Raw genomic sequence first — 16,250 nt, forward strand, 5'->3', positions numbered from 1 at the left:
ACTCTGGACAGACGACCCGCATGGGGATTACGTATACCTACATGAGAAAAAGAGGACTTTACCAAATAACAGAAAATGCTTCGCCAAATCTTAAAAACTAATCGCTCTTTGCAAACTAAGTATCTATTAACTCCTCTTCGACACCCAATAAAACCAACGTATTCAATCATTCCAATCCAAAACCTTTTATCATAACAAAAGTCGTACTTTATGCTCCTCGAATACGATGTTATGTCTTACATCTCTCAACGGTTGAAACAACAGTCATGCACGTTTTTGTTTATTTATTCCAAATCGCCTAATTTTACGGTAACCCTAGTCAAAATTGAACAAAATAATACGAACTTAAGCTTTGATGCGGAGCTTATAAGGGTTTGGTTTTTAAAACTGTATGATTTTTTTTTTTATGTCCGGATCCTCTATACATTTTTAACCAAATGCTTTATATTGTGCCGTCTATATTATATATTAACAACCGCATATAAAATGTACTTTGTAATGGCAAAAATCATAAAAACATCACTCCTTCCGTTTCAAAATCGAGAAAAACACCCTAAATATGTACATATTTTTTACATAATAAAACGAGACTGGATAACTTTCTCAAAAAACAGTCAAAATATTTCCACAATTGTAATAGAATATTCTGTAGATAGAACCCTACCTATTTGATGTCTAAAACTAAATAAATATCATTTTCCCAACAAACAGTAGAACATATCCGTTATGTCGCTTTTTTGGGGGTAGTTTTTAGATTTTCAGTTTGACAAGTGGACTGGTTTATATAATATCTAGTGTGAGCTTATAAAATTTAAAAAAAAATTCAAATACCCACTAACAAATGGTTTTATTACAGAGGAAAACCAAAAACTTATTAATACAATTGCTTGACGATTGATAGTAATTTATTATGTTAAGTATATTTTTTGTCATTTGCTTATTATTGTCATCAAAGTGTTATAATAATTTTTAGATATATATGATCACCTCGACCCCCCCCCCCCTATGCCTCCACTCCGCACTGTGTTGGCTTTTATCTATACCTTGGTTTTATCATAAACAATACTCTTCATTTCTCCAATTACAAGAATCTATATAATTCTCAACATTTAAATTTCAAAACAATTTTAGTTTTAAAAATTTTAAAATAGTCACAATTAATAAGTAGGTATATATATATATATATATATATATATATTATATATTCGAAGTCTGATCAACAGTCCATGTAGGATACTAGGGTAGTATAAATTAATTTATAATAATATACAAACTATTATTATAATTTCTTATTGTATCCTAACAAAACTGCACCAAGTATTACACATTATTATAATATATTATATTAACTAGATACATGACCGTATCCAGAAACATTTTCCAGGGGGAGGGGGGGTGGTCACCCCTGCCCCCTGGATACGCCACTTTGTTGAATGTTTTTTTTCATAATTTTGTATATAAAAAAATATTTAAAACAAATATAGTTTTTATATAACTCACCGACGATACGTGTAACAGGTAAACGTTGAGTGACGTGCGGCGTGCGTTTACGGGCGGCAGTGGCGGCGGCTGCGACGGAGGCAAGTCAGACACCGGACGCGGTCGGTCCCGTTACTGGTGCGCGCGGGACGAACGGTATTTTACGCGCGACGGGCCCTCCTGTTGCACTCCCGGGATCGCGTCGCGCGCGGGCCACCGCCGGGGGGCCCGCGCGCGATTAAAGCGCCGCGCCCAGGGCGCTTGCGCCTACACCGCGCGGCCGCCGTTCAATACATTGGCCGGCGGCTAAATGTACATCGGCGGCCACCTATAGTCTTAAGGGTGGCGGCCGTGGCCCTCACATGCAAGTGGACATCGCCGTCGCCGTGCGTGCGCGGTGGCCATAAAATTGCATTTTTTTTTTTATTTTGTCTCGCCACCGCCGTCGACTTTATATATTGTTGTTTTTTTTTTTATTATCATGCCCAATGCCGTGTCCTATGAACACTTCGGGGTGGTTTTTTTTTTACCGGTATTATCTTCGGACTGTACTAGAAAGCGCGTCGGGGTAAAAAAAAAAAAATGTACACAATGCATGTACTGCGCGCGTGTGCTCTGACCGTTGGAGCATTTACGACCGACCGGCTGTTGCCGGCGCGATTCGTTACCGCAATACATATGATAAGCATACAGTAAATAATGATACACAGTAAGACAGCCTACCAAAGACCAGAACAAATTGTTGATTTTTTTATATCACTTTTGAAATGCCCAAATTGTTTTGTGCTTTTGATACCTGAATTTATCGGTATTCACATCAATAATAATATTCGTTTGACATATTATTTGAATGCTCCGCCTCTACCAACAGTGTAAAATATTACAATGCTAATCCAGATGTAATAACGACTTGAAAAAACTCAAAACTTACATCCCAAAATAACACTTAAATGCGTTTCGGAATGAACAGTGTGAATGGCCTACACTACAGACACAAAAATGTCGTTATGAAACTGCTACTATTATTTTTAATCTTTACTCAGTTTTTTTATTCAACACAGCTTTTGTCATTTTCAAACGAGGATTTTTTTTTTTATTTTATGGTTTTAACTCCATTTTTTTTTTTTTTTTTTGTTCAACACATTGAAGTAAAATGTTCTTAATGGAAATTGAAGAGCATTTATATCTAGCTATTCTATTATTCTTAAAATGTTTAGCTAAGTTCAGAAAAGAAGTATGTCTATGAATCGCAAATGGCAATTGGTAACTATTGACACAAAAAATAAAGTGTGAATGCGGCTAAAACATAATATTTCTTTAAAAAAGTATCAGGGAATTTGTATGAATTTAACAGAATGTTAGATCCTACTATACGAATTAATTTTAAACAATTTTTTGTGTACAATTTACTGTTTTTGGACATGTCCCCTTTCGGATCTCAGCGATTCAACTGTAATTATATAATCTAATACGGTGGTAGACAATGAAATTATAATGTTTAACGGCAACCCATGGATGGCTAGAAATTAAGAGACGGGTAGAATGTATGCCGGTTAGCAAATTAAGGAAAGAGACAGGACAAGTTATATGCCAGTCTGGTCGGAGGATCTGACGTTGTACTTTAAAGAAGTCAGTGTGGAAGAGCTATAGGCGATGAGGGAATAATGAAAAAAAGATGTGGATCTGACAAGATAGTCGGCGGCTTCATTTGCCATTACGCCACAATTGCCGGCAACCCAATGGGACTTGGAACTGTTATTGAGGCGTGCAATTTGACGAATACGGGACACGATACGAGGATAATAAGAAAGCTAAATAAATTGCACAGGAACGTCACACGATTGAGAATCTGAGTGAATGACCTAACCTATATGTTTAATGCTAATATATAATGTAAATATTCGGGTCAGGAATACATAAAAGTGACAAGCGGCAAATTCGCTAAAAACTGATCCGTCCTAAATCGTGTTCCTTTGTGTGTCAAGTCGAAGTTGCACACAATACAAAATAACCGACTTTATCAAACATTGTCTCCCCCGTTGCATATAAATGAGGAAATAATGAAACACTAAACATATATATATACACGTTTTAACGTGATGCCAACACTAATAATTTTTGGCCTTAATAACAAAGATATAATAATGTAGTTGTTGATGCAGCCTCTGAAACAAAGTGACTTAGTTTGCGCGCCTGCTTCATTAATTATTAATTGCCAATGATTACGTTATACTTTGTGCGCGGTAGAGAGCTTATGTAAATGTACAGAACATTGTCGCCGCTGTTCACTACATTGATGGTATAATTTCTTGATTTCTTCGTCTTAATAAACATTCGTGTTTTCGCGAATCGCACAAAAAACAACATGGTAAACGAAAAATAAACTGTTCCGCGATATTTCGTGCAAAATTCTCTAAATTCTAATTTACTTGCCAATCATGTATTATTCTCTATCGTAATTGGTTTTGCTCGGAAACGCCGAGATTTTGTAATCAAATGTGCATACCGATCGGGTCATTGTAGAATTTGGCATTATAAACATAATGTGATATAGATTTGTATCGTCTGGGTAGATCCGGCGACGTTCAGTTCAAAACTCTGAACGAAATTGATTATTGTGCGAACTCGTGTTTGCCTGAAAAACACCGCTTGCTATTCGTACTGCGAATTAAGCTGTACACAATTGCTTAAGAGTACTTTTACCGTCGTTAGTATGTGTTAACAACCGACTGCACAGTACGAATTGCTATAGCCGGTCATAATTGCTTTTCTATTTGGTCTCGTGAGTCTCTCGTCACTAACTTTAGAAGTGTGTGTGTGTATGTCAATTGTGTTGTAGAGGATCTCGATACATGTTCATCTCGGCCGGCTAACGTTTGAGGTGTTTTTTTTTTTTTATAGTTGAAAAGTGCGTATGAGTATCGAACACCTGCACTTGTTTGTCTAAAATAACTATATGTCTAAAAATAATGCTCAGCTAACCAAAAAAACTTTTTTAATAATTATTGTATTTTTGTTTTTTGCGACAAACTTTGTCGATTTCTATCTTATCTCGCCTTATCTTTTATGTAATAATAAAGCGTCTGTCGGTCTCTGGTAATCCGACTCTCTTCCCGACCAACTGGACCTCAACGCTTAAAACATAATCAGATAAATTAGTGTAGTTTGTATATATATAAAAATAATGAAATGAATGTTAACGTGTCGACGGAAACGTTAAAAACCCGTTAACAAAATGTAAACCAGTAATAACATAACTGCTTAGGAGACAAAACGAAAACAAACATTAAGGACAAGGTCACGCGGATGCCACTTAATTGCATATAATGGAAAAGAAATCAAATCTACATAAAGACACCGAAATTTCCGTAAAGCACATTTATGCTTTATGGACGCTTTCGTTGGATCGAAGAAAGAATTGCTTTCAAAAGCCAATCGAACATAAAAAAACCAAATCTACCAAATGTAAAAGGTTTTTTTTAGGAAAATACAATATTTTCTTCAAAAAACTTTTACAGTATAATAATCACTTCTGTGAAAATTATAAAACATATTTTAAATACACTGTTATCTGTTGATCGTTAGCCTGATTTATGGATAATTGGTGGAAATCCGGTTGAGGAGCTTGTTTGGACTTTGAGTAAAAAAAAATTATCATTCAGATGCCGGCTTTGCGACAAATTGCCGTTCACTGTTGGGATATTCGCGCTCATTGCAATGCAAGGGATTAGCCTGAAGTCTGCCGGAGACGGCTGCAATAAATGTTCAAACGTGATCTCCTTACGATATTCCATTTAGCTGTACAAACTATCTAGGACTGCATAAATCGAAGAAACGTTTCGTTATCCGACGGATAAACAGACGACGAGTTCTACACGATAAGCGTTTTATTATTCATCTACCCTTTGTTTCGACACGGTAATACTGCTGAAATTTCATTTTTTCCTCCCGTTTTGCAAAAGTGTATTTATTATCCATTTCGTACTTCTTTTATCTATGTATCCACCTCAATAGTCCTTGTAAACGTGCAAGTGGGGTTAATAGTAAATTACGCTTCTTTTTTTTTCCCTCTATAGCTGTTCTAACATACCAACAACCGTATAAAACATAATAAAAACGTCGTATCACATATCCTATCAAAATGCTTTATAATACAGTGCCCGCTTAAGCATTCGTCCATACAGGGTAGGTAGGTAGAATTTAACAGGCCACTTGATTTTTTTTCATGATTTACTGATGGCCTATGTGTATGTGAAACCATTACTTAAGGTCATTGAATTTTCCCCTTCGGTAACAAGATTAATAAGAGGTAGGTAACTTTTGAAACTTTAACTGTAACCTGTACATTTAGTTTTTCTTCTAAATTAAGAATAGTTTGACGAAAATGTTGACTAGTCGACGACCAGTTTTGTACAATTACTTTTAAGACATTAAAGTTTAAAAGTAAAGACGGCAAATTATTTTTAATTAAAAAAAAATAAATTAAACATTACCAACGTAAACTATTGAAGTTTCAACCCCCCCCCCCTCTAAATCTGTCTTCTAACTGAAAAAAATACAACAACTTAAAATTATTATTGTTTGATAAAACGAAACATATTTTACATAATTTTAATATATTGTCAAAAATCAGGTTAGCAATAAAATTATAAATACCTTATACATATATTTTAAAACTTTCTCGATCAATCCATTTGGTGATTAACTAATTTCGACCCAGACTTAGCACAGCAAAAATATATTTATCAATTGTTGTCTAATACGAGGCCCTAGAGATGGACAATGAAAGCAATGCTGTTTTTTGTTTGATTTGCCAAGCAATAACGTTATTTAGTTTTCGCATTCTGTTTCACGACGGTAATCAAATAAATATTCACTTCATTCGTTTCGACATTATTGATGCTATCAAAGCAGATCTTGTCCGGTCTGGAGGTTGTTAAAACGTAGGTATAGGGTTTATTTAAACAAATCGACTCAGTAATGATATAAGAGGAATATAGTATTGTGTCGATTCGAGTAAACGAAAACCCGGTTTATTTAATATCAAACATTATTTAGTTACCATTAACCAAAATGTACGTGCAAATTTACCGCATATTATGTCGATACTAGAAATTTAAATTTACCAATCTCATCAATTAGTAAATTACTCTGTACAAAAGGGTACATCATTAATGTACGGTATTACTCGTTAAATAAATGTATTTTCCCAAAATATCAATATATTAGATGGTATACATATTAAATGTACACAGTATGAAATTCATTTTTACAATTCATCTAGTAAATCAGTCGGCAATTCTTTAGAAATTGATTATCTTATTAAGTTATTTTTTTGGAAAAATATTTAGCTGTGTTTTTTTATAATATTTCCCAATGCAAATACAAAAATTTGTACTATAATACTGTAATCAAATTTACTGGAAAATTCCCCTACAAAATACTGTGCCACATTAATTTACCAATTAATCACTACATTGAAACCTATATTCATCACTGTACCTAATGGAGATTATTTTGGTCAAAAAGATTTGCCCATCATTGAAAATTGTTCAACACATCGTGTGACATTGTGTTAAAGTTGTATATTTTAAATGGGTCATCGCGGTTTGATTGTTTAATACTGGAATTGTATTGGGGGGATATAATAATCACAAATTAGTTCCTAGAGCACTTAAAGTTTATAAAATGCCATTTCTTTATTACGAAAATTCAATAATTTTGTTTAGAATTTCAACTTTTGAACAGTTTTCGTAAAAAAAAATGGTCGTATTGAACAGTTTAGATATATTTGTATTTTATTATGATAATATACATAACAGTAGTTTATAATGCATTTTCATATACTTATAGGTTAACGCCCAAGGCCGTGTATTTAGGTACGTTAATAACAATTTATACAAATCCACTGCGACAGTATACATTACCAAAAAACGAAAATAAATAAATAAAACGCCATTTTTTTTTTGAATAAAATAAAATATCAATAATGCAAATGTATTAATATTACAATATTTCTTAGATATTAAAACTTAAATACAATTATATATATACGTATACATTTAACATATAATGTTCACGATCACATGTCGTGTCGGATGCTGACTAAAAATAAATTAAGTAATTACTGTAGAGTGTAGATAATAATACAATATATTATGTTTTTTTTAATTGTATACATTATTTACTGGATTCATAATATGCAGCGCGCTCTTGGAACGGCAAGTGTCAAAAGCAAGATTAACCAACGCCTTTTTTGGTAGATAGGGTTGAATGTAACCTACTCATAATGGTTTAGGTAATAGTAATGAAGTCAAAGTGATGTTCAGCCAAGTTCAAAATTTCGGAATCGATTTGTAAATCATCCCAAAATATAATACCATTAAACCAGAAAAGAACGCGCCTCAACTTTACCCGATCTGATCAGCAGAATACTAAAAAGGCTTTTAAAAAAATTGTGTTTAATATTAATAATCGTTCAATAAAAAACTGGCAATAATAGTTATTATTTTTACGAAACGTTTGGTTAGAAGGGGACAGAGTATTATTTTTCAATTTCTGAACAGTAGGTAAAAAATGACCGTCGGTCTAGACACGAAAATAGAAAAAAAAATAAAAACCCATCACTGTGAAATCAATACCTTTTCGGTTTCGCATCAAATTTAAAAATAATAATTGAATTTACAAAAAAACAAATCGGTTGGTTTTAGATATATATATATTTATATATTTTTTTCAATACTCGACCGCCAAGCGTTAACTGTTGTCATAACTTGTCATGTAAACTTGACGAAAACTTTTTTTTTATCATTTCAAAATTTACACTATATTATATTACATTAGGGTAGACACGCGCGTATCGAATAAACCCAATATATGGGGCGCTAAGTTCTACATAACAATTTATTACTTACTACACTTAAAAATAAAAACTCTATTATTGTCTTAAGATTTATGTAATTTCTTAGAACCTAAAAAAAAAAAGAATAATCAAAAATCACACGGTATTATTTTCAAGTATTCCATAGGTCATGCTTAGCTTTGGCGCAGAGTGAGTAAGGACTAGGCAAGTACGGACCCTCTAAAAACTCATTAAGTTCTTTCATGATTTCGGTAGAAGCTAAAAACGTTATGTCTTAAATGATTGCTGACATTTTTGAAAAGTCTACTGTCTAGAGAAGTTTAGATGACTTTGAACTTCCCCGGTCCCACGAACTGTGCCAAAATACTTTTTTACTGTGATGTGTTTTCATCAATGTTTTTTCAAAAAAAAAAAATGTTCCCCTACATTTATGCCTGAACCTACAATAACAGCTTTGATACCGGACCGATTCCATATTTGCGATTTATTCTTACAGCAAGTCTTTACATCAGACATCGTATCTAAGAAGGACTATTTATTAGGCAAAAAATTAAAAAGTTTACTACTTCCTCTTTAAAATCTAGAAAAACACGTAAAAAATTAACTTTATTTTTGTTGTTTTTTTTTTTAATTTTAATGGAGACCTATTTCTTTACCTCTTACATGCTAAAAGGGGTTGGACATTTTTTTTTTATTTTACTTTTTTAGGGGTATTTTCAAGACTGCGTCTGAAAATTAGACTGATGTTTGATAATATTTGTATTGTTTTCTATACAAGCTAATATACTACCCGGTTGACGATCGTAGATCATTCTTTACTTAATGATGGATGATGTTCAGTGAATTTTGTTTTAAACATTAATTATCAATTAGTAAGTAAATAATTATATGAATATCTATTCAGCGAACAAAATGCGAATAATCCTTCCAATAGTAAGCGCTTTTCAACGTTCCTCAAAAAATATCCATGGATCAAATAATCGGATATTAGATAACCGCGTGAATCGATTTTCACAGACTTTGGGTCCCGTTTTGTAATCAAAGGTTAGTAGACTAATTGTTAATAATAATAAATTATAGGTAATTAGTGGGTATAGGTTTTAGGGGGAGCAGTGATGGGATGTTTAATCGTTTGTTAGCTGTTAGAGGGCGACAGAACTATAAAAAGGGAGTGGTTACTGCAAGGAAGAGCGTGACCAAGGGCAAATGCTAACGGCCGTTCTCGAAAAGGCGGTTAGAAACAACAGAGGCGTTCAGTGCGATGGCAGCGGTGAGACGATCGGCTCTTAAAATGACTCCTTTGAAAGGTCCCAAACGACAGTTCGTCACTGCCAGAGACGTGGATGATAATATTATAATAATTGTGAGCAAAGTTTTATTATTTATTTATTTTAAAATACACATCTAGTAAATAAAGTATAGTGTGCACTGCGCATGTGTTAAAATGTTTAACTGTTAATAATTGCTCGCCTGTAAAGTTTGTTTTTTTTTCTATTGTCATAATCATAATATGATGCGCTATTTTGATTTAGTTATAAATTTTGATAATTTCAACACTTACCTTCGAATATCTTAATGTGCACAAATTTTTCAATATGTTTGGCATTTAGCGTGTGGATATAATAAATATGGTATTTAGATTGAAATATAAAATTACCGACGGACTCTGCAAGATAGTTATAGACATTCATGTTGTTCGACTACTATTTTCCATCAGACTACAATATGTTAAATAATATTAATATTTAATATGATGATTTTTTTTAACGTTTTCAACAAACAATTTGTCTCGAGAGGTTTTTGTTTTCTAACAACAGTGTCAAAATGGTAAATTGTGGCCCGTCGAGAAGACCATAGTACAATGTCTTGTGTCATCAAATAAAAAACAACTTTAGTAGGTACTGACAAATTACTAACCACTTGCCATTTGCCATCTGCCGTTATACCTTTTTATATAAATTGCTAAAACGTTTTCTCCGCCCTAGACGATAAAATATCGCCAACTCAACACTTAGTTAAAAACATTGAAAGTGTTTTTCTTTAAAATGTAGTCAACTGTAGTAATTTGTTTAATAATAATATTACTGACATTTACAATTTTCAACTGAGTACTTTTAATTATGAGACGTTGACGTACTGCATAATTAAATTAAATTAAATATTCTTGCTTCATTCTGTAAGAAAATAATAATTTACAGTTACCCTACTTGACCACCCTACATTTTAAATTCAACATTGTCATGGAATTGGGTCACTCCGTGACACTTGTAGTTGAGTTGAATTGTATAATTTCTCAGTCTCGTCAAGTGTTGTCCCGGCAAGTTTCACCTGTTATTCTAATAATATTTCTATAAGTTTAAATATAAAAAAAAACCCACTTAAATTAGTTACCTAACCTAAGCGTGATACGTTGTTAAAAATAAAACAACTTGTCGATAACGAATTTTAAACAATTATTATGTCTCATATTTTAGACTTTTATAATTAAGGCACGAGGGAAAGCGAAGGGGACACTCATTTGCACCGTATATCATATTAGTATTTAAATGTTTACAGCTTGGCAAATGTGTAATTATTCAAAACTGGTCATCGATCAGACTTAATTTTTAGTAAAAAATGTTCTCAATTTTTTGTATGGATTATCATTTTACAATATGATCCATCAACAGCGTTTTGATAATCAAATATCAATATAATTAATAACGCATTGTGTTTGGGAAATTTGTGTCAAAAAGTTTAAAAAAATCCAAAAATAAACCGTATCGAATGAGAAATTGACTGGGCCATAGCTATACAATAACCCTGTTATAATGCTATTTATTAGAAATAAAATTCGGGACAATAATTCACATTGCACTTGACTTACACGTGATATATTTCTGGTCCGATCGTTGGAAGATGAAATTCAATGAAACGAGATACTTTTTTTTTTTTTAAGTAACTCCGACAAAATCGAGTGACCTTTGGCCACCTGTAGCTCCAAGTACGACAGTTCAACAACAACCGTAGCTGAGATCGAATATCTCGGTCTTGTATTTAATAAATAGATCTTGCACAAAGCTCACAGTATACCAGTGCCGTTATAAAACCCAATTGTCATAATATTATTATGCCGTTCAAAACCGGTGTTCGGCTAATCCGTCGAATTTATGGACAACAATCCAAACCTTTCGGTCCATCGACTTTTGCCAGATTTTCTCTACTTAGCGGTATTTTGTAAAAAAAATCTCCACAAATTACACAGTAGTAAATCAGATGACCAAATACCACTGGTTTTTATTTTGCTCTAAGCTTAAATGTAGCCGAGACCAACTTACTGATAAAACATCTTTGTTCCTACGCTCAGCCAAATAATCCTACAAGACGACTTGGACCAAAAAAAATGTCCCAAGGATTTTTTCTGATGCCACTTCAGTTTTTTTTGTCAGTCATAAAAATTTTTCATCATGAAAAATACGTGTTTTTTTTTTTAATAGTACAAACAAATTAACAGCAAACGCGGTGATCAACTAAGAACGGGACAAGGGGAGGGAAGATTTTTTTATAACTCAAATTAGGTACTTAGCAAGGGTGAAACAATTACTTTTAATTATATTACTTCATTTGGTTTTCATCCCTGCGGACGGGACCTAACCCTAAATAGCTAATCCCTCTTTTTACACATCCTATTCGACTGGCATTCAACTGAATGTGTGCAAAGAAAAATGCACGCTTTTATAGCTTAGATACAAAACTAAGAGGGTATTGTTTTTCTTATTTTTTTTTTTTTCATTTTAAAGTATTTCGTTGCGCGTCATATGGTTTTAAATGAACTTCAGTGATGGCCCTTTGAAGGATACACCGATATTCAATTAAGGCGGCCGACTAGGCCTAGATAGTTGTTCAAGATTAACGACTGGTTTATCGTTTGGTTATAAGTTGTTAATTGCACAGCCGACGGCGTTGAAAATTTGGGTTTCCTCTGAGAGTTACATACTATTATTTTTATTATCTTGGGATGGCGTTATAAGTATAAAAGTTTTGTTTGTTTTTAGTCAAAAATTTACCGGTCATAAAGGAAAATAAAATGTCAGCACCGTAAATCACACTGGGGTAAACGAAGATGGGTTCTCCGTGACCTTTTTTTTTCTATAGCGATTTATTTTCCTATCTACTTGTCACTATCATCAATTACACGGAATAGATTAACAATAGAGTGGAATACATTAAAACTAAATATTGTGGTAATTCGATTATTTTTTATTTTACAAGTTTCGAAAAATTGTTATTTATTTTTCTTGTTTGTCGTCCTATCACATACAGCCGAAATCAGTTAGAAAAATTTACTCTCACCACATTAATAGTTTGTACAATTATAACATTTTTATTTTTATTTTAAGATCAATGAAGCCAATCGGGCTTATTTCTCAATAGCAAGAATATTTAAATCAAAATTAATTTATGTGGAATAATTGTATTCGCTCGATTGTTATGGCTTTACTGATCCAGAAATAAACAAAGAAGTGTGTATGTGTGTAAGCACTGTAAAATATAATTTTAAAAATGTACGTGTGCACTTAATGCATGCAATCAATCAGATATCTAAGTTTAAATAATTTGGATTGAAAGATTGAATGAGCTTGTGGTATCAAATCCGACATAATCAGCCCGCTCGAAAAAGGGGTTATAGTATAATATAAGGCAATTGGATATTATTTCATAATTACATTTTTAGTTTTAGTTTTATTTAAATGGACACATTAAAGGGTGGTGGCTTGGCTTTTAAAAATTGCTTTTAACCTATCCTGTCAAGATTAATAATGTGCGCCCTTGTAATATTTGTATAATGCGACAATTATTATTTTACGTTAATTTATAAACTGGCAATATACACGCTTGGGTGAAAAGTATAGCTTGGGTTAATATTATTTAATATATTATTCCGTTTTTTTTTTTATAAAACACGCTATCTAAAGGCTTAAACGCACCATTATATTTTCTACGAGGGTAGATAGCAATCTACCCTCGTAGATAGCAATCGTTTTGGTAATATTTGTCCTTCCTATTTTTTTTTTAAATTGCTTATACCTATTTATTAGGACGTTGATTTTAGCTGGTTAGCTACATTTTAAACTAAGTATAATATTATGTTTAACTACCGAATAAATGCCAAGAGAAACAATCAAAACGGTTTGTTGTGAGATCATATTTAATTTTGAGCTTGAAAGTTTTATATCGCTTGCTTTTAATACAAACTGATTTTAATTTGTTTTGTACAGAATATTGTTTTAAAAACTTTGACATTTACGATTTGAACAGATATTTTGTTTTATCATTCAACGTCAGTTTTATCTAATTCACAACTTAAAAATAACTTTAAAATAAAATACCTTAAAAAACATCTTCAGTCATCCTTTATAAAGTTTTAAATGCTGATAAAAAATAGTGTCAATTGTCAAAAGTTAAACAAACTCACGCTTCAAAATCAGTGAAAGTTTTCGGAATACCACACACCTTTAAAAAAAATGGCTATTTTAATATTATATCAAGTATAGTTGTTTACTCGTTTGTATTTTATCGTTTAAAACGGTCCAGCGTGTCATGCAACCCAATCAGTCAATGTCGTTATTTACTACACTTCAGGTTTTCATTATTGATCATCAAAACTACTCGGACTCGTGTTGTTTAAGCTTCCACACGAGGCTGAGACTTGAGATGGTATGCTGTGTACGTTCTTGTTTTAATTTAAAAAATGCAATTCAAATCATACTGATTTTTTTGTTCCAAAATGTTTGTGGAGAACGTTCGCTCAGTGCTTTTTACTATGTTCTAAATAGAGTATACGATAATACAATCTGAGGAAATAACTATTATTGTTTTTTGTTCGAGGTTTAAACAAAAAAAAATGTGTTTCCGAAAAAAGTTCGAATCTAAGTAATTAAATGTGCCGAAAGAATATGAGAACAACAATAAATAAGTCGAGTAATGTCGGTAATGGAAAACCCAGCCGGATCGAATGCTGCCAAACAGAGAATCCGAGAAGTCACTAGACCAGAATAGCTTTAATTAAAATTAGCTATTAAACTTATCTCCAAGGTCAGTATTAAAAATTATTCGTGATGATAAAATTTGCAACAATTTCTCTAGCAAATTGTAATTTAAAATTTATTCTCAGGACTTTCAGTATAAAAAATGTAATACTTTCTGAAAGTCTTTAAATGGTCTTCGACAGTTTCACGAAGCTATTTAAATTTAAACTTAAATATTTAAATTGATAGCTTATGCGTAATATTTATTTTTATTAAACCACACTTGAATAATTTTCAAAATAAAGACTAATACTAATTATACAAGTTATGGTTATCACAGTGCTTAGTAAAAATAATAATTGTTTTAATTCAATGAAATACAAATTAGGTATTTATTTTATTATGTTTTAATTGATTAAACTAATTTGAGTAAAAATCTGTTTAAAAAAACGATTATATTCTCTATTACTGCGTGATTTTATCATAAGCGTGTCTGAATTATCTTAAATCAGTCTTGTAAGTTTCTACCTTGGTTGAATATTACAATAACTGTTATTGTAGGTAATAACTTACTGATTGATGGAAGATAATCGCTAAAACTTTACTACTTTAATGACGCTAGGGCATAACGGGTTTACTTAGCTATCGACGTAAACTCGGCTAAAGTTTGCCGATCAGATTAACCCTAATTTGGATCCTGTTGGAACGGTGCAAAGTTGTGGCCATGGTTAAAAAGAGTACAAGTTAAAGTAAAAATACCGTTATACTGCAAGTCTACACTATGGTTAAAGAAAGAATACTATTATTATAATTATTATTATTTATAAGTAAACAGAATGGTAATTATCAGTTGGGTGATTATTGATAAGTCATTCAAAGAAATCTGCAGAGGCCTTATTTGTACAGTGTACTGTTGTTTAGCATTGCTCGCCTAATATTCAACGAGTAATGCGGGACTAGGCAAGAAACAACTTCTATGTTTCAATATCATTGCTAGAAACTAAGAAAGGTAGAGATAATAATAATATAAGGAAACCGGTTTTTGGACAGCTATCAATGGGTCATCACCACTAATCGTTCGGGTTCAGATAATAGGATCAAGGCGGAAATCGCTCATACCTTATTCAGTATTGTTTAAACAGTTTGTTATCCATGTTTTAGTAAACACAAAAAAAACAACATTAAGAGGCTATTTTGAGATATTTAAAAAGCAAAGTGGGTCATTATGCGAATACTTTTTTATTTAAACGGTTATTATTATTTTAATAGTTGCAATAAATTTTTATTCAAATAAAATATGCTACACACGAGAAAAAATATTATCTTTTTGTTTTAAACCTCTATAAAGTATAGATGTATTTATTTTGATTTCAAAAACATTGTTATAAAACAATGTTTCTTCGCTCCGCTTTCTATACTGTTTTTTTCAATTTTACTCTTAACTTCTCAAAATGCTGGTGTTTATATTTAATTCAGTATGACATGTAACAATTTATGAAGTCATAGCTACTATATTAAAATAATAATATTGAAACTTGATAAACAAAATGTCAACTGTATTGCAACTTACTTTGGGTGGTCGGTAAATTGAAAATTCTTCATTCATAGATTAACGTTTAATTTTCAATTATAAAAATTTGTTTTCGTAAGCTAAATTACCTCTTCATGATGAACAATGTATGTTTTGCACATTATTAAAATCGTTTATCATCAATTTATCTTTCAACTTTTAACTTAAATAAAAATTACTCAACGCTGCAAATAATTATTATTATTTGTCGACTCCAGATCAATATCGGACAACATAATTCTAAGCTTATGAATAGTTGAAATTTAAACCGATTATTGGCGTTTTGTCGTGTTTATGAAATATAATTGTTGTTTACTTTAAGACCATTACT

General features: G+C 32.0%; 1 protein-coding gene across 2 annotated transcripts in view; it reads right to left on the reverse strand.

The window, feature by feature from the left end:
* LOC126842982 (leucine-rich repeats and immunoglobulin-like domains protein 2) overlaps nt 1-1,637 on the reverse strand; it is a 66,842-nt gene extending 65,205 nt beyond the window's left edge. The window contains exon 1 of one of the 2 annotated variants that reach the window (XM_050580249.1): nt 1,501-1,637. The gene's annotated coding sequence lies outside the window, so the exon portion shown is untranslated. The remainder of the gene's footprint in view (nt 1-1,500) is intronic. The other variant, XM_050580251.1, reaches the window with a different exon arrangement.
* Nucleotides 1,638-16,250: the final 14,613 nt, after the last annotated feature.

The sequence above is a fragment of the Adelges cooleyi genome, unplaced genomic scaffold (genome assembly GCF_023614345.1).
Source record: "Adelges cooleyi isolate 19-005CV unplaced genomic scaffold, UGA_ACOO_1.1 ACOO_flye_CR_arks_rails_tigmint_CR_PRNA_574, whole genome shotgun sequence".
Classification (NCBI taxonomy): Eukaryota; Metazoa; Arthropoda; class Insecta; order Hemiptera; family Adelgidae; genus Adelges; species Adelges cooleyi.